Here is a 15,859-nt window from a genome sequence, read left to right on the forward strand (position 1 = left end):
TGAGGGCTGCCTTTGCTGCTTTGTAGGCATCAGCATGCCCTCTGTTAGGTAAGGTGTTAAATATTCTTAGCATTCAGCATCAGTAGCATCCGTCGCTCTTCCACATCAGTAATATTCTTGGCTTTGATGTTGAGTTCAAACTGCTGGAGCCACAGTTCCTATCTCACCACAGCCCCTGTTGCATAGGGGTCAAATGGCCTCATGAACGCACCATGGGTTACATCTACCCCTGGGATGGGCCCTCCTTATTCTACGGCCCCTCCTCTCATGCTCCTGGGAGTACTCCCCCCTGGCTGGGCTCACTTGTGGGTTGTCCATTCTTCCAGCATGTCTTTCTCCCTTTTTGGGCAATAGTGGCGTCCGATACTATGCCTGGGTTTGCTGTGATTGTTCTTTATCCTCGGCTTAGCAGGCAGAGATTGCAGATGTGTTAGGCTGTTCTCACGGCAGTGGGCTGGTGTCTCTAGCTCACTTCCACCCCAGCTTGCATTGGCTGCTTAAAATGACTCAGGCATTATGAATCTAAACAGTCCAGTCCTGTGCTGTGGGTTTTCTTTTTTCCACCTGAGCTTGACTTCTGTGTTAGTGTCTGTTATCTATATAGCCCTCGCTTAAAGCCTCGCTGTCCTGCGGTGAGGCCTAGCTTTCTATTAGGACTGCTGCCGCTGGCTTCCGACTCACATTTCCTCACTCCACCTAACTGTCGGGCTTACACCAGTGTGTGGGTGGAGCTTCTGCGCAGCACAGGGGCCATGGATCTGCGAACGGTGGGTCAAGCGCGTGGTGCGTAACACGGCTCACCTCAATGCAAGGCAGCGTGTTACTACACTCCGGTCTTCTCAGAGACTCGCCACTGCAGCACATTGGCTTTGTGTTGTTTGGAGCTCCATGCTGGGTGTCAGTCACTCGCGCACCTCTGTGCTTCGGGCCTCCCTGCCAGCGTGGCGCAGACATGCGGCATAGCAGGCTGAAGAAGGTTGGCAGGTCTCACACTGCAGGCCATTATCACTCTCTCATCGTCAATGTGATGTTGCTAGATAGTACCCTTGAGCAGAGAACAGGGATTCACTGTTTAAGAATGCCAGCACACTCAATAAATACTGACACTCTGGTTTGGGGTTCCACTCGCATTCCCATGCTTCCATTGCACATGCATATTTATTTCAGACTCTCCTCCTCCTCACATCACATGGGGTGGGTTACCCCTCCCATCACATGCTGTCTGGAAGAATACAACACCACAACAGGCATCACAAAGAGATATAACAGGGCCAAGCTGCTTCTTGACTTCTGGTTTGGAAGGAGGCTCAATCTAGGGTCTCCAGGATAAGGCGAGTCCTTCAGTTCTGCCCTTCCACTCCAGGAAGTTGGCTGGCAGCGCCAGTCGGTCCTTCATCTCCAGTGCGGGATCCTGTTTCCAGTGCAATAGACAGCAGAGTCCTTGGTCCACAGCAGTTCACCTCCATTGTTCCCTGTAGGTGGGTAGGGATCATAGCTTGCCTCAGCCTTGCATGCCTTTTGTCTGCACCTCTCTGGCAGAGGACTTTGGGATAGGCTCAATCCCCAACAGAGGTCCAGTGAATGTTTCTTCTTCTCTTGAGAGCCCATACAGGAGTCAAAGAAGGATTGGACATCCCCCTCCTGAGAAGACAAAGTGTGACAGGGGCTTGCTCCAAGGCAAGCCTGCTGTAAGGGGTCCAATCCAGGCTGCTGTAACAAGTACCCGTTGTCTTCTGACATCATATGCAGAGTACCTTGTCCTGCAGGAAATGAGGGCCCTAGCACAACCCAAAATGGAGGATGCCTTATCTCAGCTTTTCTCTTTCTTCTGGTGACTATAACCCTGCCCCTTCCCATGTGTGCAGATTTCAAAGGGACTCTAGAGATCTGCATCCTGGTGTGGGTGTGGTTTTGGTATGGAAGTGTTGTCTTTGAAGCACCACCTCCCAGGCGGATGGGTTGGAGGTGAATGGGTGGGAGATGTGAGAGAGACGTGGGAGATTAAGGAAAAGTGTAGGATTAGCAGGTGGTCGGGAGAAGATGGGAGGAGGCGGGAGAGATAAGAGAGAGGACAAGGTGTCATATATTTGTGATTTCGAAGAGGTAGGGAAAAAGTCATCATCAGAAAGAAAGGAGGGTAGGAAGAGGCTATTAGGGGGGCATAGTCTGGAGGGTCAGGGGACATTTGTGCGGGTAACAGGGCAGAGATATGAGGTCATAATAGTACGTGGACGTTGCTAAATCAAGAGCAATGGTACGGGCATTGAGAGAGACTTTAATGGCAGTGGGGTGATAGTTGGGGAGATCCAAGGTTGGGTTGCGAGGGTGAGAGTGGGTGAAGGAGAGGGCAGTAAGGTAGGAGTCAAAATATGTGGCAAGTGTGTTTTACAACTCAACAAATGCTAGTCCATTGGAGTGGGATAGTGGAGGAGAGGGGGGGGTTAAGTGAGATCTTGACTTGGACCAAGTATGGGGCCATAGAGTCAGGTTTGAAAATTATTTTGGTGATGAATGAAGAAGGGGGTAGTAACAGAGGGGGCAGAGATAGTGAAAGGAATGAGCGAGCGAGGGGGGTAATATAGAGAGCAGATGAGGTGTGGGAAGAGTAGAATAAGAAGGTGAGATTGAGAGATGATCTATGGCGTGTAGCTCAGTTGACCCGGGAGCCGTCAGAAGTTGAGTCAAGCTGTAGTTGATAGGTCCTTGTGATGTTGGAGAAATGAGGCCACAAATAATGACCATCAAGATGTTGGTCAAGACTGAGTCGAGTTGGTCAAGTTCGGAGAAAAAGAGATTGGGTCAGAGGATGTGTCAGAGGGATGATAGATGAGGATAAGAAGTGTAGCGTGAGTGAGACGTTGGATGGAGATGCGTTCAAACGAAGATGGGGTAAAGTTAGAGTGTGGGAAACAGGATGTTGGCGTTTCCTTGTAGCTCAATAAGCAAACACACCATCTTTTTTGTAAGTCAAAGGGGAGAGGGAAAACGTAGCATAGTCAGTGTGGATGGCAGCCAGAATGGCCTTGTGTCGGTGTGAGATCCAGGATTCAGCAATGGCCAAAGCACAGCATTTTGGGTTATGAGACTCAAAGTGGCTGGGGATGAAAAAAAGTTTTATCACAAAATGATTGGCCGTTTCTGAGCCCCAGGGTAAGGCCATTGGGATGGACAGGGGGTTACTTGGAGGAGTATGTGGGGTGGGTGAGGTTGGAGCTAACAAGTATGGGGAGCTAGGAGGAGAATGTGAGAATTGAGCTAGGGCAATCATGTGGGGGGGGTGATATATGACTAACATTTTAAAATGTAGATGCAGTAGGCCGGTAGCAACAAAAGATTACAATTTAGAAGTGGAAGGCCGGTCGCAACCAACAAATTATGATTTAGATGCAGGAGGCCGGTAGCAGCCAAAAAATTCCCATCTGGATAAAGTCGGCAGGTAATGACCAAAAATGACTGCTGCATTAGGCCAGTAGCATCCAAAACATACTATTTAGATGGAGGTTACATGCAATGGGGGAGCTGCAATATGAGCCAGAGTTCAGAGGTAGTCTGGCTGTGGACGTTGGGGGCAATCAGTGAAAATGTGGGGGCAGAGGAAGGGGCCCCAAGGACCTTACAGGCTCACGCGGGGCCAAGCAGGAGTCGCCCCTTATCTTACCACCAGTAACCATTGGCGCCAGTCCTACGGGAGGTCTAGAGATCTGGATACGGGACACTCGGGGAGTGGCCGGCGAGCCTTGGTGAATAAGGGCTGCTGGCCCACTTGTGGTTCCCGGGAACCTGACACTGGGTGCTGTTTTGTGAGGTTTAGTGGAGGGTGCAGCATGTGCCGAGCCGCCAAGCCTTCGCATCTCGATAGTAAAGTGAAATATTGTGGTATGTTCAATGTTCTTGTTGTGCCAACTTCTTGAAAGCGTGTTCTTCCAGGCGGGTTTCCTTCGTCTGAATCCAGCGTGTGTCTGGATAACACTGGTGCTTTGGGCATCAAATATCAGACATCGATAAGGATGTGTCGGCTACTTGGTTCACATGAGTGGCAGATCGCTAAAATACTACACCCTGTGCCTTTTTTAGTGGTATTTTGAAAACGCTGCGTCACATTTGACAGTTAGTTTTGTTTTTGTTCGCGCGCTTAAGATTGCTATCATTTGCGTGGTCTGCTTAGCCTTCCTAGTAGTGTGGGAGGTCACACATTGCCACGAGGGACTCTTGCGTTGACAGACGTGCTCTGAGGATGTTGACACCAAGCTGCCTGATTAGCCAATAACCTGCCTCTAATCCCCGCTTCTGTCTGGAGTCACAATATGCCCCACGCAGGCACCCAGCTTTGCGGAGCAGCTGCTTCACGTTGTCGCCCAGGAGAGAGGTTTATTCCCACTTTCCGAGGCCACAGGATATCGCCAAGTCTTCTTCTTTCCTCTTTATTTATTTGCTTGGGGCAAATCCTTGAGCCTCGTTGGTCCTTAAAAACATCAGGTACACAAGCTATGTAGGCAGCACGCGGCCAAGCTCCGGCCTTCATGGGTGCTTTTACGGCCTGATTGCTCACCCCCATTCATAACTTTCGGTTGTGGAAAGATGTGTCAAATATTAGAATGGAAAACTAACCACTCACTGCAATTCCAACCAACTAGCTACAAATGGTTTCTACTCGATCCAGCTGCTGGAGTATGGATTTTTGGATAACCGCTGGACTGCTAGGGAGAACATTCCAGTGGGTTCCAGTTGCATCTTGGAACTGTTAATGGGTGTCTATTGATTTACCCTTTCACTGCTAAGCACATGTGTCATATGCAGTTAGGACACGTATTTCATGTGTGCATTTAAGTGTTGTACAAAGGCAGAAGCAAGGCTCGTACACAATGGTGGCATGCCTTTGAGCATGAACTTGTATTCAAATAAGAACGGTTGGAAAAAGGCCTTTCTATCCCTCAAGCTAAGAGGGGTATCCATGCCTCAAAGAAAACCAGTGAAATTGTCAGGAAGTCCAAAAATAAAGAGTCTATCACTATCATGTCCAAAAACCTGCTTCTGTCCCCAACACTGATAATCTACAGTAACTGCAAGGATGATGAGTAACACGTGTTCTTTGTGTTTTCAATCCACAGACAAGTTCCCAGACTCTCTGGTGATAGTAAGTGATTAAATAAACAATGTTCATAAATGCAAGATTCCCTGGCCTCTAATCTCCACCCTCACAGAATGAGCGGATGCTGTGATTGTTGTCTTGCTTGTTTAGTTTAGTCACTCACTGCATACATGAGGAGCTATCCTGTCCACGGCAGCTCTCTGCCGGTTACCCCATTCTCACTGGCTGTATCTCTGCTCCTCTCACTATCCCTTTTCATGTTAACACATGTGTTACTCACCTTCTTACTTCACTGTATTTCTCACCTGTCTGGCAATGGGTTTTAATGTAACCAGGACACAGACAGGTGTGCCTGTCATTTGCTTTGTAACTAAGTAAGTACTGCTGTAACAGCGCCACGTTGCCCCGGGGCGCTTTGTGCGCTTTATAAATTCAAATAATTAAATAAATGCTAGGGCTGTGGTCCTTTCCCCTAGAGTTCTTCTCAATTTCGCTCCATTTGGTCTCTTGAGTCCTTTTATCCTCTTAGGCAAATGTCATTGGAGAATTCACAGGGATATGTCGTTTAACTTCACAATCCTTTATCTTGTCAACTTGATACAGTTCATTATAAAATGCAGGATTCCTTCTTACCAACTCCAGGGTTCTTGATCCTCTCAATCTCTCACATGGGTGTGAGTCAGAGGCTCGCAATATAACTTGGTTCACTCTCCTGCCAAGCTAATATCCTCTTGTGGCTCATGTGGGTGCGTGTCCCAGACTCGCAATGTAGCTTGGTTCACTCTCCTGCCATGCTAATATCCTCTTGTAGCTCATGTGGGTGAGGGTTCCAGGCTCGCAATATAGCTTGGTTCACTCTCCAGCCAAGCTAATGTCCTCTCATGGACTGTCTCTCTTTCAAGTGGGTCCCAGACCCTCTTGTTCTTCCTTATATTAGGTGCTTCCCTTTCACCTGGATGCGGGTCCCAGACTCGTAGTTCATTAGTATACACGTTTGGTTCACTCTCCTGCCAAACATATGACTTCTCTGTCTTGTTTATTCTTGTGGTATCGTATGTGCTTGGTTAACTGTCCTGTCAAACACCTGATTCCATTATTTAGTTATTCTTGGCTTCTCATATGGGTTTGAGTCCCAGAATCGCAATTCGTTATCATATCTGTTCGGTTCACTCTCCTGCCAAACATATGATTCTCTTCTCTTGCAGTTTCTCAGGGTCCCCATTCTCTTATACTTTTGTTTCTATAAGGGAGCGTGTCCCAGACTTGCAATAACACTTCAGGGTCCCAAGCCCTTCTTATCCATTGTTTGTATTCACTCCCTTGATGACCCAGACCTCCAATGCCTCCTGGAAAACCTGCGTACCTGTTTCCTGCTTCTTGGTAGGTACCTTTGTTTCTCCAGCCTCTGCGTTGTTCCTCGAGGCTCGGGCAGCTCTCTGGTGAATGACGATCTGCAGTGGTTCTGCCGGCGTCTCCCTCTGCCTGGCTGGGCGTCCTGCCTTGAAGGCAGTTCAGCAGAGCCTGGGGCACCCTGAGGTACATGTCGGCAGCAGCCCCAAATGGTCCTTCCAGCTTGGACCGCGTTCAGGTTACAGCACGAGACATACCACAGGCAGTGAGGAACCTTTAGCACAATTCACATCCTTATCTTATGAAGGCCGTTAGATTGGAGCTACCCAAAATGCAATAGGCCAAAACACTATTGTGTCGACTCTTGTTTGTCTTTGTATGCCAATGTGTCAGAAAACACCCCTTGTTTATGTCCATATTGTTTCACTGTAACCCTGTTAAAAAACAAGGCTGTATATGTAAAAAATCACCAGACAATGCAAAAATGTACCTATGATAGCAACTGTTGGTTTCTTTGCTTTGAATATGGAAGGTTCACTACATGTTCTCACTGTGTGTCATGCCTATGAATTTATTTGCAAAAATACACAGTTTATGTTTGAAAAAAGCTTCTGAATGGCCAGTGTGCTTTTTTGCTGTGGCTCTGTTCGGGATCACCCTGACCAATTGTTTATATATTTCTTGACGGACCTGGTACAGTCAGGGAAAAGCCAGGTACCCCTTTTACTCATACATATCGTTTCTATGTCATCAATTGAGTATTTAGAAGTCAGGGCACATGGCTGCTTTGGTTGGCACAGGAGTAGAACAATGACATTGTGGATTAACTTCCTCACAAAACATCACCATTTATGACAGAAAAAAACTTTGAAGGCGTTTGCATGACAGTTTTGCCTTTGCTTATCATGCTTTCGTTTTTTGAGTTTTCAGGGGGTAGTTATGTTTTTGTGTTTTTTTTTTATTGTGAGTCAGGCAGTGCCCACAATCTCCTTCTCCTCTTCAGTACATCCCCTCCACCACCATTTTTTGCTCTAGCCTGCTGCAATTTCAATCATTTTTCTTCTCCACCTTCTTGTGTTTACTTTTATCTTTGTATTTCTTCAATGCCCTATTCCCTCAATCTTTTCTTGCCATGATAAAAATCTACGTAGTACAGGTAAGCAGCATTACTGTTTAATGGACAGTCAACATGTGGGTTCCTTGGTCCGTGTCATGCTTTCAAAAGAGGAGCCCTGGGCTTACTTTCATTTCATTCAGTCCAGCAGCATTGCACAGAGTTCTGCAATTGCGAAGCAGTGAGAGAGTGCATCTGGCACTGGCCACGATATACTTAATTGGTTAGGCTAGCTCTTGAAACTTTCAGCCTCAGATGAAGAGTCGGTGATGATTCGAAACACGTGTCAGGCTACTTTGTTATTAAACTCATTGGACTCATGAGAAATCCCTCCCTCTTTGAATTACTTGGAACACCTGTCACTATTGCACTGTTCAGCGCAGTGAGACTGAGAACTGTCTGTGTTCATTTTGTACATAAGCCATTGGGAAACACACTCTCCTGAATACATGGAGAGTGAAAGGAGAAAGGACAGGTCTGGCCAGTGGAGGAGGAAGTGTGGTAAACGGTGTGTGAGTGAGTATGGGTGGGTTGGGGAGGGGGCAGAGTAACGGGGAGTAGAAATGGGTGGGGAATGGGGAGATATGGGGTTTTGGAGGTGTCCAGAGGCATAGACAGGGTAGGGCCTGAGGGGCAAGGCCCACCCAAAAATCTGTTAATGCCCACTCAGCATTGCTGAGTGGGCATTTACAACTGCCACTGTGCAGCCTGATCAGCAGGGTTCAGACCCTGCTGTGTGCATGTCAGGAACCAGGAAGCTATCTCTGCTTTCTGGTTTATGTCTGTGCAGGAGCGGGAGGCCTACGGAGCAGCTTAGGGCGTAGCGGCGTGGCGAGTCTGGAGGCAAACAGGTAATGGAAGAAAAATTGTTTTTGTTTGTGTGTATGCGTGTGTGTGAGGATTGTATGTAGGTATGAATGTATGTGTGCATGCTTGAGAGGGTGTGTATGTGCACATGTGTGTATATACATATGTATGTATGCGAGGGGGTGTCTGTAAGTGCATTTGTATGAATTAAGGCAGTGTTCTGGGTGCTTGTGTGAATGCTAGAGAAAACGTATGGATATGTCACTGGTGGATGAATGTGTATAAATGTGCATGAGTTTGTGTGTCTGTATGTGTCTATGTGTGTGCGAGTGTGTGTGTGTTTGTATGTGTGTCTTTATATGTGTATGTGTGTGTGTGTGTGTCTGTGTATTTGTGTGTTTGTCTGTGTATGAGAGGCTGTGGTCCAGGGAGGGTCATTGGACCATGACAATTTTTCAACAGAGACATGTTTAGCTGGCGTTTATGGATGCAACAAAGCCAAATTGAGTGTTATTATTTAAAGGAGAGGTTGGTGTAGGAGGAAAGTACTACATTATGAAAATGCATTGGAAACTTCTTCTGTGCATGGTTGGTGACTTGGCTCTTCTAATGAATCCTCCTTGAGTGGTGTGGGCTCCCTATCTATGCTTTGTCGCTCCTGCGCATTTAGGACCAATGCAGGTCCCTCTGCAAGCTCCCCTTAGGGAGGGCCCCACTACACAAGCTGCAGGCCCCACTTGTTACACAATCCGGGCTACGCCTCTGGAGGTGTCCCTAAGATTTGGCAATTGGGGAAAGAAGGGGCATGAACAAAGAAGGGGTAAGGGTTTCAGGGTGTCGTGCAGGCAGGAGAGGTATGGAGAGGTGGGCGGGTGAACAGCAGGAAAATGAATCAATTTTGCAATGCCTGTTGCATAATAGACTCATGCAATTGGGCTGTGAAATTGATTAATTTTATAAACTGAATGTAGGATCGTGTCTTTGAGTGGGAACATGTCCCTAGGTGAGAATAGTGACATATATTGGCACATCCAGCCCAAGTTGTTTTACACTGACATTAGTGAATTATGGGAAAAGCTAACATGAGTCTTTTCCGGCGTGGGGATACTGGCCTATACTGGTGCAGCCAGCATGGGCATGTTTTCATAAAGTGGCATTGTGAGCATTATGGGCCAAGCCAACATTAGTGTGTTCTTGCTTGGCATTACTGACACATATTGCCATAGCCAGCATGAAAATATCTTCTTACACTGGCTGAAGACTGGCATGTATTGTTTTCAAAGTCATCAGGAAAGTGTATTGGAAAATGCTCCTGTGTACTCTTGCTGATCTATTAGATTTTGTCATGTTTCTGCCCCAAAACCAATTGTACATTTTATGGCGTGTCACCTACTTTTTCATAAAAGCGTGTTGTAAAATTTAGCTTTTTAAGCAATTATTTAAGAAAGTTTCTTTGGGGGTAAAATCCGTCTGAACCGCCCTCCCTTTGGTCACCCACGCACATTCTGGATAGTTGTGCCCCTCCAATTAAAGAATTCACCAGGCTTCACTGACCAAATGTCACGAACAAAATGCAGATTACTCTCTTGCACCAGCTGAACGGCAAACATCCCTTTTTGATGCAATATGATCTGTTCAGAAGGCAGTTGCCATAGCATTTTGGTGCTGGACTGCCCATGTGGGCGGGACAAAGTGATATGCAAATGGGTACTTCCCATCTGTGAAAGGTACAGTGAGCAAAAAGCGATGGCTGCGAACTGTCAAAGTGGGAAAACCACAGAACAGGTATGCCATCTTCTTTCTGGAGAGGGGCGCCTGCTACCTTTTTTGACAATATAATCTAATGTTAACTAGTGTGAAAGTGTTGAACTACTTTGCATATTTAATGGCGGTTAAAAAGTGTAGATCGACATTTCTTCATACAACTCAGAATAGTCCTTGAGGGGCACACTCTTTCCAGCTGAAAGTTAATTCAACAGCTTAAGAATCAGGCCATGTTGCTTGCATTCCTCTACGGTCCCCTTGGGGTGAGCTATTTGTGCCTCAGGAAGAGCTATTAATTGAAAACAGGAACCTGTGTGTGTGCTGCATTAGCACACACTGCTGAAAGGAGAACAGCCACTCATGGCGCGCGCGCCATATCTGGCGGAAGTGGCCCACTCCAAGACACACACCTTGAGAGACCCTCAGGGGGCAGTAGCAGAGAGAGCGGAAGAAACGGCAGTAGGCGTGTAATTGGACTTCCCTTACTAGCAAGCCCAGCCAAACCGTTCCATTAAACCCATTGGCACGATTGTTTGAAAGCGTGTTCATCTGCCTCCTGGGCTTGGCATGGAAGCGGACACCATGAATGCGATATCCTAACACGACACTCCGTTGAGTGAGGTGAAAACAATGCGCCAAGCGGAAATATGATCAACTGGAGTCATAGCACTGTCGAGTGTGCACAAGATATAATTCTGCTGCTAAGAGTTATGTGTGGCTATCCCTGTGAGGTCGAAGACAGTCACTAATTGCTGACAGATAGTGGAGGAATGAATTCCATAGGCCTAGGGCCAGAATGGAAAAGACACAATGGACCTCATTATGAATATCGCATAATTACCAGTGGTAATTCTGCCATATTCACCTACTCTTAACACCGTATTACTGTCTCTGAAATGGAAGTAAATTCTCCACATGGAAAGGTGGTATTGCTCCCTACTATGATGTCCCATAGGACTCCATTGGGTTTGGGGGAATTACAGCTGCTGTTAATTCCACCAGCGGTAGATCCATCTTGTGGAGGAAAATCTCTAGCCATGCGCTGGAAGTTTTTTTCTCTAGTTTCTCTACAAACTCTGAATATGGTAGTGCAGTAAAAGTGTGAGTAGTAAGGCACAATGCTCCTTGCTGGCTACAGGACAGAAGGACCGTCATTCACACACTGCCGCCAGAGCCGGGAGAATGTGCGGGGATCGTAGTGAAGAAGATTAACACTGAACAAGGAATGGGCCGAGCTGTTGGTTGAAGGTCCTGTGAGCTAGACACATTGTGTTCAAGAGTACTCTATTTTCATTGCTGACGGTCATTGCAAAGGAATCGCACTCAGTCAACTATGTTCCCATCGTTGCATATCTAATGAATGAAGTGTGCAGCGTTAGCGTCACATCGTGGTTTTCTGCTAGCAGTGGCACGATTCCCGAGTGTATAGCTCAGGGTTCTGCAATCCTGGCTTCTGCAGATGTTTTAGCCTACGACTTGGGCGTTTCTCCCACTGCTCAAGTTCTCAAGTCTAGTGGGTGGTCAGTTTGCGAGAGCAGCCAATTGCCTTGGGATTAGGAAAGCTACATCAAAGATAAACTCAGTCCAAGTTTAAGGTATGTTTAAATCACACCACGTAGGTGGACACATGCTGCATGCACGGCTCCCCAACCATGCACTCTCGGATGCAGCTACGGCTATGTCAAATTCGGTCTAGCTGCTCGCATAGCCATCCGCACTGAAGCCCCTGATGTGCCTCAACACCTCTGCAATTAGTATGCAGCAGCAATTTACGACACATTTGGTTTAGCTGGGCACACATCTCCTGCACTAGCACTCTGTCTTAACCACCAACAGCAACCGCACACGTTCTTGACCTCTGGGTTGCTTACTGGAGCCTAGCCAGCACTCCTAAATCTTAATCCTGGCAGAATGCACACACGCATCTTAAATTAAACTCTTAGAACTTCCCATGCCTGGACTTCGATCCACAAGGGTGTTCCAACTACAAAGCGCATTGAGGCCATTCAAATGGGTAAATGGCGTGATATAAATGACGACTGCAATACAATACAATACAATACATTACAATACCACTCCCATAATCCCTCACCATTGAGTAATCTGACGAGGGTTGATGTTCAAAATATCTGTCGAGCAAAACAGGGAAGAACCCTGGTATAGCTGAGTGTCTGCTAGACCTTTACACATGCAGTGCCTGTTCCACCACACCGTGAAGCTGTGACGTGCACTCAGGACTTAAGGAGAGACGTGAGGGCCCCCTTGGTGCAGGTGTAGTGAATTACCCATCAGCGTTCTCTTCAAAAGTCAGGGTTGAGGGGCATAGGGACCCTGGCTTTACTTTGCAAGGATGCCAAAGAAACCTGAGGTAGGGCAGGCCATCATTACACCCCCTATCCTCTTGGGGTGCATCTGCAGGGAACCTCTATGTCCCCTTACAAAGCCCTATGGGTGGCAGGCATTCTGAAATGTGTGTCAAAGCAATGCTCCTAAGCAAATGTGTGGGCGCCATATGGTACTAAAGGGCCAGTTCTGCAACTCTTCAATGAATGGACAGCAAAAGAAAGAGTTGTATCCAAATGTTCAATCCTACTCCACTGCTGGATTTCCCATAAAGGACCCACCCTTCCTTTAATTAAGTGATTTGTTCATAATGCACGTAATACCGGAACCCAGCCTCTAAGGGTAGGACAGAGATTTGAACCTGTGTTGCTCTGCATCGTCTTGCTTTCCCCTGAGCTATCCTTCATCCATCTGAGCCCTTTTGGGAAAGTCATCGCCTTTTCTGATGGCCAACCAGATAAATATCATCATACTTTTATGTGCTCTGTTAAAAATCATGGCTTTTTCTTCAGGAGGTCCAGATTTTCAGGGTAGGCCAGTCACTCAGGAATGAAGTGCTCTCAGCAATGACCAATTGCTTTACACAAACTCAGACTGGCCTATAGAACAATAGGGCATTGAAGTGAAGGCCCACCATGCACGTGTGGGCCAATTGTTTTTTTGGTCGAAGTGGGCCAGTTTGTTGGCCAAAGTGGGCCAGTTTACGTTACTTCACTTTCCAGCTACTAGTTTTGACCAGTGAAACTGAACAAATGTTCTTTAAAATGCAAAATGTGCAACACATTTGACCCCAAAACTCCCCCTTCGGTACTACTCCAAGAATCTGTCACAAAAGGAACAAATTGCCATTTGTGACTGGGCTACCCTTTCACTGGTGTTCAGGCTAATTGTATGCCCCAGTCGGACACGGGTCATCCACAAGAACTGCAGATGAGAAGAGTAGGAGATGAAGTTCACGGCCGCCACCTGACATAGGTTAAGCTAAGGCGGATCACAACATAAGCATTCTCGCTGGTACTGTCACTTTTTAGGTGCTATTCCTGGGAAATTATTCCTTGCCCTTGGAGAAGGAATGCCCCTAGAATATTTGATTTTCTCCCTCATCAATGAATTACAATATGTCCCAAAAAACTGTGACGAATCACTGGATGTCGTCACTTCTCCCCAGAGGGGAACACTTTCCCTAAAAGCCAGGGAGGTGAGGCCGTTCCTCGATAGTCCCCCTGTGGGTGGTTCAATGCGGGAGGATCTCATGAGGCAGGATTCCCCCCTAGGGAGAAGGACTACCATCCAGGGTATAGCCCTGATGAGAACATCAGGCCCCTACGCACTCTAGCCTCTCCGTCTTCTGCTAACCTCTTTGTAGACAATACCTCTATGTGCTGTTGTAACGTAGACTAACTCACTTTCCTGGAAAGTATTGAGATGAAGAAGAAAATCAGGAACATAGGTAATCCAAGTAATGTAACAAGGTAAAGCACAGGATCAATGAAGAGCAATACCAAGAAGGAACTTCAGCGGTATAGACTTCCGTGGAGGCGTGGTTCCTATTATGCCATAAACATCAAAGAAGGGCTGTCTATCTGGGAGACACAGCCAACTAGGGCAAGAGACAGTGAAGTCTGGGAAGCACGAAAGGAGACGTGGAGAAAGCCAGGATGGAGTCGAGAGCAGTCTGCTCTCGGAGTCAAGAGGACAACGGGACTCCTTTGCCTAGCGGGTTCCAGATGGTAACAGGAGGCTGGCAGAGGGTGACGTGAATGCAAGAGTCAGCGGGCATACCATCGGTCCAAGGGCCCGGCAGGAGATCCATGATGTGAAGGCACTGAGACATGGAGAATCCTGCAAAGCACTTGGAGTAGGAGACCGACCCCAGGAAGAACCAGCTGCACATCCCAGGAACAGACAAGGTAACAGTAGAGGCACAGGGAAACCGGTAGGGACTGGAAAGTACAGGAGGCAAAAACCCTGTATGGACATAATGAGCAGAACTATCCTCCTCGTGTCAGTACTTGGCAAGCGAGGCAGCCAAAGGGACATAAGGAGAAGGGGAGAGAAACAAGGGTCAGAGATCCACACCAAGAGAGTGATATGAGTCGTCTTCCTCATGGCAGTACTTGGCAGGGAAGTGAACCAAGTGGGCCAAACCAAAGAAGAAGAGAAATAAGGGTCGGGACCCAGACCAAGAGAGTGACACAAGTCATCTTCTTTGTGGCAGTACTTGGCAGGGAAGTGAACCAAGTGGGCCAAAGAAAAAGAGAAACTTGGGTTGGCGACCCAAACCAAGAGAGTGATACGAGTCATGTTCCTCGTGGCAGTACTTGGCAGGGAAGTGAACCAAGGGGACCAAACCAAAGAATAGGAGAGAAGGCAGGGTCATGGACCCACGTAACACTCAGAGTTGGGTGTTGAAACTGTGAAACCCTAATGAAGAGACAACCAGATGAAGGGAGTCATTCCCCCTCGTTGTAAGAGATTGTTTTATGATCAGGGGGTCATTCTCCCTGTAACTTGGACCAGGAGGAAGGTCCAACAAGCCTTGGTAAGGGAGTCATTTCCCCAGGCTAATTTGAGGCTGAAACCGAACACCAGAAGGGAGGCATTCTTCTGGCCCACCAAGGAAACATTATGTGGAACTTCGAACATAACCCAGGAGAAGAGAGGCATTCTCCTGGGACCTGAACAGTACTACATTAGTGTAAGGGACAAAAGTAAGGTTTTCTTGACACAGCACAGTGGACACTTTTACTTTAACAGACATCCTGACAGTCACGTTAGATCTTTAGTTGAGGCAGGGAAACCCTTCCTTGGAATGGGGAAAGGTAGGTTTTCTCTCGCTTTAATATTGAATAAAAGTCTTTAGCCCCAAACATCCCACCTTTGTGTCAGAGTCCTTCTTGTGCACCCTTACAAACCCCATGGTGCATATTTATTAAACATGTCTGTATGTGCATGCCATGTTATGCACACTCACACATTGCAACCATCAGTACATGTATGGCATTGTGTAAACATGTCTTAACTGGCAAAGAATGGGTGAGTCCTGAGGAGCAATCACCATGGCTCTCTACCAACCCTGAACATCCATATGTGAATAATACTTATGTCCTTAGTTGATGAGATAGCTTGGTGGGCTAATGCAGCCACTGAACAAAGGCATATGTACACCTGATGGTCGTGGCTCTGAATAGGGGCAATTCACGCAGTCTCAAAACCTCGCGACATCAATTACATCCGTATTTATGCTGTGTTATAATGACACTGAATATTTAAGTGCCTATTGCTAATTGACGTTGAGTGGGACATTGTATAAATATATTATTATTATAAGGACATAAGCAAGTGTACTGTGTGTTAGTTGCATGGAGGATCTCTCCCATGGACCATACACA

The sequence above is a fragment of the Ambystoma mexicanum genome, chromosome 14 (assembly GCF_040938575.1).
Source record: "Ambystoma mexicanum isolate Mex_15411 chromosome 14, UKY_AmexF1_1, whole genome shotgun sequence".
In the NCBI taxonomy this organism is placed as follows: Eukaryota; Metazoa; Chordata; class Amphibia; order Caudata; family Ambystomatidae; genus Ambystoma; species Ambystoma mexicanum.